The 8262-nt window shown below is 31.2% G+C and overlaps 1 pseudogene; it reads left to right on the forward strand.

Annotated features, from left to right (window-relative positions):
* Positions 1 to 6984: 6984 nt before the first annotated feature.
* LOC101251265 (small ribosomal subunit protein uS19-like) lies at positions 6985 to 7485 on the forward strand (annotated as a pseudogene).
* The last annotated feature ends 777 nt before the right edge of the window (positions 7486 to 8262 follow it).

Genomic DNA, 8262 nt, shown 5'->3' on the forward strand with positions numbered 1-8262 from the left:
TATAGATTGAAACAATCAGGAAAGATGTGGTACAATCGTCTGAGTGAATATTTGTTAAAGAAAGGGTACAAAAATGACCCGATTTGTCCCTGCATTTTCATTAAATGGTCGGGGTTTGAATTTGTTATAATAGCTGTGTATGTTGATGATTTGAACATTATTGGCACTCGTAAAGAGCTTTTAGAAGCTGTTGAGTGTCTGAAAAAAGAATTTTAAATGAAAGATCTTGGCAAGACAAAATTTTGTCCCAGCCAACAGATTAACAGTTTGTCAAATGGAATACTTGTTCATTAATCAACATACACAAAAAAGATACTAAAGTGTTTTTACATGGATAACTCACATCCATTGAGTACTGCAATGGTGGTAAGATCGTTTGACATCAATATAGATCCATTTCAAACCTCAAGAGAATGATGAAAATCTTCTTGGTGATGGAACTCCTTATCTTAGTGCGGTCGGGGCACTAATGTACCTTGCTATCAATACTCGACCAGATATCTGTTTTGCAGTAAGTCTGCTGGCAAGATTCAGCTCCTCCCCAACAAAAAGACATTGGAATGGTGTTAAACACATACTTCCATATCTTCGAGGGACCATGGACATGGGTCTATTCTATTCCAATGAATCCAAGTCAGAACTGATTGGTTACGCAGATGCAAGGTATTTATCTTATCCACATAAAGATCGATCACAAACAGGCTATTTGCTTACATGTGGAGACATGGCAATATCTTGGCGATCAATGAAGCAAACTTTTGTAGCCACTTCTTCAAATCATGCAGAAATAATAGCCATCTATGAAGCAAATCGAGAGTGCATCTGGTTGAGATCAATGACCCATCATATTCAGGAAATGTGTGGTTTTTCTTTGAAAAAGAATATACCAACCACAATATACGAAGATAAAGCAGCATGTATAACTCAATTGAAAGGAGGATACATCAAAGGAGATCAGACAAAGCATATCTCACCAAAGTTCATTTTCACGCATGATCTTCAACAAAATGGTGAAATAGAAGTTCAATAAATTCATTCAAGTGATAATCTTGCTGATTTACTCACTAAGGCATTTCCAACATCAACGTTTGAGAAGTTGAGATACAAGATTGGGATGCGCCGTCTCCGAGATATCAAGTAAAGTTTTCATCGGGGGGGGGGGGGGGATATGCGTATACTCTTTTCCTTAACTATGGTTTTGTACCAAGTTGGGTTTTCCTGGTAAGGTTTTTAACGAGGCAACATTCAAAGCGTATTATGAGATATGTGTACTCTTTTTTCTTCACTAGGCTTTTTTCCACTGGGTTTTTCCTAGTAAGGTTTTAACGAGGCACATAATCTATGGATATCCAAGGGGGAGTGTTGTAAATCCATTGTATAGTATATGTGGATTATCCATTAGATTTATCCACTATTAAATGAGTTCATGTATAGGTGCTTCCAAGGTGATCAGAACTTCCAAGATAACTATGTATCTATTAATTAGATGACTTTTGGAGTGATATCTCAATACTATAAAGAGAGAATCAGTCACCATTTGGAAGATGCACTTGAATAAGAAAAAATATGTCCTCTATCTTATACTTCTTGTCTTTTTCTTCTTATATTTTGACCTTTCTTTACAACACTATTGGATAAAAACAAAAAAGAAAAGGATACTAAAAGGACTACCTCATGTTTTCTATTATATGTTTCTAAATTTATTTATTTATCACTGTTTTGTTCATAAGTTTTTAGAGTTTGTGCATATGTAGGAGTGTAATGAAAAGTTTTAGAACTGTCTATTTAAATTTAAGTGGTAAATAATGATCTTTGTATATTTTTTTAAAACTAAAATTAAGTCACATTTGAACATCCGTTTCAGAAGATTGCGGTAGGGGGTGAGGTAAAGTTCTTCAACATTAATCATTAAAATAGTGAAAATCCAAGGAAGAACTGACACGACTTGGAGTCCATATATTCTAATGAATGATTTCAAATATAGATGTGGCCTTATTATTGACGTGTTTTGGGAAATCGACATGAGTATGCTTACCAAGATGACATACCTCACATTTTAACAAAGATAAAATAGATAAATTGGGACCATCTTATGGAACACTACACCAGTTTAGGCCTAAAGCCACACTAAATCAAGATAACGCTAGTAAAAAGTTTCCTAAACCTTTAAAGGCTATATTTTAAAAGTGCAGCCTTAGTTTTTAGCTTTTGACCATAGTAATATTGACAACACTTGTAAAGCGTGCTCTTTAGTAGTATAGGCTATACACTTTATACATGTAGTGTTATCATGATATAATTAGCTACACCTATTCATATAAATGACTACCCTTTTAAAGTGTGCTATTTTTATAATTAGAAAAACAACACTTGTCAAGTGCAGCCTTATCGTTTTCACTAAAATATTATATTCCCTCCAACAAATTTAACTCTCCCTCCCATTTTTATTTGACGAAAAATAAAATTAACAAAGAACTAAAAAAACACTCTTACTTTTTGAAAGAGTCCTTTCATCGTCATCCTCAAAACCCTAGTTGTAGTCACTTGGGATTTTTTAAAAAAAGGTGACAGTAAGGTTTCAAAATAAATGGGCGGTGACATAAGTCTTAAGTATTGGATGTAAGTGACAATTATATGATTAATGATTAAGGATTATGGAGTTGCCTTCAGGTTTATAAGTTGTCAGTTTGATCAATTGAATTAAATGAAGGGTAAAAGGGTAAACTGATTAAAACCTAATTTAACCAATTTTGGTGGAATTTAAAATTGGGGGAAGCCACCAGCAAGGTGTACCAAAAGGGAAAATAAAATATCCCCCCCTACTTCTCGTCGTATTCTTCTTCTTCTTCTTCTTCTTCTTCTTCTTCTTTCTTCTTTCTTCCTTCCTTTCTTTCTTTTTTTCTTGCTTGCTTGCTTGCCTTTCTTCCCGTTCTCTTTATATTTTTCTTCTCTTTTCGTACAATATTGGTCTTGGTTGCTAGTACTTGAACTTTCTTCTTTTCTTCTTCTTGAATCAAATTTAACTAATTTAATAAATGGACCAGATTTCATTTTGTATCAATTGAAATTAATTCATAAATGAGTGGGTCACATACCATTGTTTTGATATGTAAAATTAATAGTTTTTTTAAATTATTCATCATCATCTAGGTACCTGGGTACCTGCAAGTTTTACAATAATTTGCAACTGCATTTATCAACAGATTTGTTATATGTTGCAACAATTGACTAGTGAAACAAATTAACTATAGCCATATGTAGCAACAGAAATGTTATTTCAATAGCAACATAATAGACATATGTTGCAACATATAGCTCACAAAAGTTGTAACATATAAGTTAAGACATATAGCAACATATGACTTACATGTCGCAACATGCATTATAGTTATATAACACCTTTGTAAATCATTTTTTCAAGTGTTGTATCATCTTTTTATTGCTTAATAATGGTTCAAAGTACTAAAATTTTGTCCAATAAAATATTTTTCCATTCCTAAATCGCTTCATTTATCGATTAATTCATCCTCAAAGTGACATATATGACAATATATGCACCTTCTGTTGGAAAAATTGGAACAAAAATATCATATGTGACAACATATGTGTATCATAAAATGATCTTTTGGGGATTAATTCAATTAAATTGTGATCTTATTCAACATGTAACACTAATATATAGTACTACAACATGTCTAATTACAAAATTATGGTCTAGTACAACAACCTTTATCAATTCTATCAATTATTTTTACAAAGATTATCATACTACTAATTCATCATACAATGACCAAGTAACTACATATTAATAGTAATATAACACCCTTGTAAATCGTTATTTCAGGTGTTAGAACATATTTTTATTGCATAATTATTGTCCAAAGTACTAAAACATGGTCCAATTCAACTTTTTTTCTTTATAAATTGCTTGATTTATCGATCAAGCCATCATTGAAATGGCATATGTGACAACATTGCACATTCTGTTGGAAAAATTGCAACAAACATGTCACATGTGACAACATATGTATATCATAAAATGATCTTTGAGGGGCTAATTCAATTAAATTGTCACCTAATTGAACATTTAACACTAATATTTAATCCTACAACATGTCTAATTACAAAATTATAGTCTAATATAACAACCTTCCTCAATTCTATCAATTATTTTTACAAAGATTATCATATCACTAGTTCATCATATAATGACCAAGTAACTTCATATAATAGTTGTATAACACCCTTATAAATCGTTGTCCCAAGTGTTATAGAATATTTTTATTGCTTAATTATGGTCCAAAGTACTAAAATTTGATCAAATTTGACATTTTTTCATTCCTAAATCATTCAATTTATCGATTTACTCATTCTTGAAGTGAAATATGTGACAACATATGCATGCCCTATTGAAAAAATTGCAACACACATGTCATATGTGACAACATATGTATATCATAAAATGGTCTTCTTGCGATTAATTCAATTAAATTGTCACCTTATTTCAACATGTAACACTAATATATATTCATACAACATGTCTAAGTATAAAAATATGATCAAATGCAACAACTTTCATCCATTTTATCAATTATTTTTATAAAAAATATCATACCACTAGTTCATCATATAATGACCAAGTAATTTCATATGATAGTTATATAACACCTATGTAAATCGTTGTTCCAAGTGTTATAACATATTTTATTGTTTAATTAGGGTCCACAGTACTAAAATTTGGTCCATTTTGACATTTTTTCATTCCTAAATTGTTCAATTTATCGATTAAGTCAACCTTGAAGTAACATATGTGACAACATATGCACGTTCTGTTGGAAAAATTGCAACAGACATGTCATATGTGGCAACATGTACATCGTAAAATATATATTTTTTAATCAGATAATATTTCAAAATAAATAACAACCCAACCATCCTACAAATAAATAAGTGATAAAACCAGTAAAAATGTTCTTATTGAATACCAATAAGTATTTCAAAGTCCTAATTAAATTTTACCTTAGAAGATATCAATGATAAACTAGAAATGATAAGGGCAATGACGCTTTGTTGTAAAAGAAAATCGCAACATATTACCACTAATATTGTAGAAAACATTGAAACAATTTGAACTGTAAAGAAATAATGGAATGAGAGAACAGAAAGAAGAGGAAAAAAAATGAAATTAGTAAAAATAAATTAAATTTGAAATATGAAATAAAACGACCTTTTATAGAGGAGAGGGGAGATGGAAAATGAAGGGACGATTGTTTTAGACATTTTTATTTTACTTTTAAAAAGTCTTTTTGACAATTCATAGTGTGACATTTGTTTCCACATATCTGTTGGGGCACATGCAAATAATTCTATTGTTTTTTACAACAAAGGTTATATATGTGTCCATATACACCACATTGGTAAAAATGAAATGTTTGTCACATATCTCCTTTCTGTGACATATGTTGCCACATATATTCTTTTGTTGGGGCACATATAGATAATTCTATGGTGTTTTTGTATATATTACACATTTCCATCATAATTGCCATTTGTCAACAAAATAATAATAATAATAATAATAATAATAATAATAATAATAATAATAATAATAACAATAATAACAATAATAATAATAACAACAATAACAATAATAATAATAATAATAATAAAACTATCAACAAAAAAAAACAATTGGTGACAATATAATATTGTCACATATCTCATTTCTGTGACATATATTATAAGATATCTTCTTTCTGTGACATAAGTTGCCACACATATGATTTATGTTGGGGCACATGTAGATAATTCTGTGGTGTTTTTTACAACATAGGTTATATATGTTGCCACATGCACCACATTTCTTCTTTTTCCATCATAATTGATATTTGTTCTAACAAAAAAATCATTAATATTATCAGCAAAATAAACACTTCACCAATTGTTTTATACAACTTATCAACAAAAAATGTAATTCACATAGGTATACTAACTATCAATCTAATCAATGATGGATACTGTTGCTTCATATCACAATTGACGACTTCAACTTTTTTCTCTTTCTTTTTCGCTTTCTTTTTCACTTTCTCCTTCTCCATCTCCTTCTCCTTCTATAGGTCCTTCTGCGTCTCCTCTTGTTCTCCTTGCCTTTTGGGTTTGATTGTGATACAAAGTAGTAGTCATTTTTTAAAACTAATTATAGATATTGATTGAGAAATAGATTTTTTCAACCTCCTACACTTCAAATATATGCTGGGCAACTGAACAAGACTATATTTCTTAAATCATATGAACAAAATGGTCACAAAAAGAACCACAAAAGCAACAAAAAATGAATTCTCACTGAATATTAACAATACATATACATTTTTCAAAATTAGGGCTTTTTAGGTTTGTTTATTTTCTTTCTAAAACAATAAATAATAGGTACCATTATGATATTATTTATTTTTCACATTTATAGAATGATTTATTCTTCATTAACCCAAGAAAAAAGCTTAGTACTGTTCCAAAATTGTAAAATCTCTCAAAAAATGACTTAACATATTAAGTCGAACACAATATTCAGTTTAGAAAGAGGAGAGAGTCACGACCGGAGATTAGGAGAAAGATAAGATAATAGGGGAGAGTCTTTGTTTTGATAGTCGGATTTTTTCGAATTTTCTAACGAAGAAGAAGAGAACAGAGAACATTGGGAGAAGAGGAAGAGAAAATCCTATTTTCATTTACTTTTTTTTTTAATAAAATGGTTTTGATGGAGTTATAAAACTTGAAAAATGAAGTGTTTTTTTGTACTTTACAAAAGATTAGAAAGTTTTGAAAATATTAATTCGGTCTCAAATTTACTTAACATTTTAAAGAGAATTTGACAAACTTTTGGTCAATTTGTCATCAAAAACCAAACCAAGACTTATTTGACACCTTTCATTTAATTTTCTCCAGTCACTTCCATAAGAGCTTATCAGCCAATTCATTCTCGAAGCCATGACAAAAGCTGAAGCTAATGTTGCTACCTGACAACCAAGAAAGATAACACTTAAGAAGTTTAGCTGCAGAGGAGTAGATCTGGATTCCTTCTTTACATGTCTACAAATGAGCTTGTTAAGATTACCCTGCTCGTCCTCGAAGAATATTCCAGAGGTGTTTGAAGAGGAAGTCTATGGATTTGATCAAGAATTCCACAAGGCGAAATGTGAGGCCCCACCTGATGAAAAGCCAGAGGTTGTGAGAACACCTTTGAGGAACGTGATCATTGTTCCTGAGATCATTGGAAGTGTTATTGTAATCTACAAAGAAAAAGCTTTCAATCAAATTGAGGTCAATCCTGAGGTTTTTGGTCACTACTTAGCTGGGTTCTTAATCTCTTACAAGCCTGTCAAGCACGGTAGGCTTGGCATTGGTGCTACTCACTCTTCAAGGTTCATTCCATTGCCTGTCTTCATGATTTCTAGTAATACTAATACTTCTGTTTTACTAAAAGTTTGATGATAACAATGGATAATGAATGGTTCATTTTTTGAGACTAGTAATTTGTTTATAAAAAATAATAAGATTTCGATTGAATCAACACAAAAATTAACAAAAAAGAGATTGTAACGATCGGAATCTAGACCCAGACGAGACCGGCGTCGTTGACCTCCAGAGGTCGCAGACAAGCCTACATACGTCATTCTTACTTCATCTAGATTAATTTTAGCGGAAAATTTGAACTTTTTATTTTCTTATTTCATGATAAACATTTTGAACTTAATATCATAGGCGTTCACTAATCAACCATCTAATATAGAGATAATCAAATGAAAGAAACAATTCATAATTGCATTACAACTATCTTTCCCAAAACGACACCAATACAAAGTCTGAAATAAAAATGGAATGAAACACTAGTGGAACATGATACACTAGATAAAGCCTACATCTAAGCTAGGTAATAACAGTAGACAGCCTTGAAAGCATGAGGGCTAGCCAAGTCGGGATGAAAGCTCCACGTCTCAATAGATGCAACGTCGTACTGTAAGATCTAACGTCCACCTGTGCCTGCACCTAAAAGTAGATATTTGTGTGGAATTAGTACACACTTGTACTAAGTAGGGTATATGCAAGCACACACCAAGGATATGCATGAGAAGGAATAGGTCTTTCCTAACAACATGATTTATGGAATGTCAAGTCAGTGGACTTGCCAAATTTGGTTTTAGAACGTCATGTCATGAGCATAACATGCATCATCAAACTTATCATTTTGCAAACAACACATAAAAT

The sequence above is a fragment of the Solanum lycopersicum genome, chromosome 12 (assembly GCF_036512215.1).
Source record: "Solanum lycopersicum chromosome 12, SLM_r2.1".
Lineage (NCBI taxonomy): Eukaryota > Viridiplantae > Streptophyta > Magnoliopsida > Solanales > Solanaceae > Solanum > Solanum lycopersicum.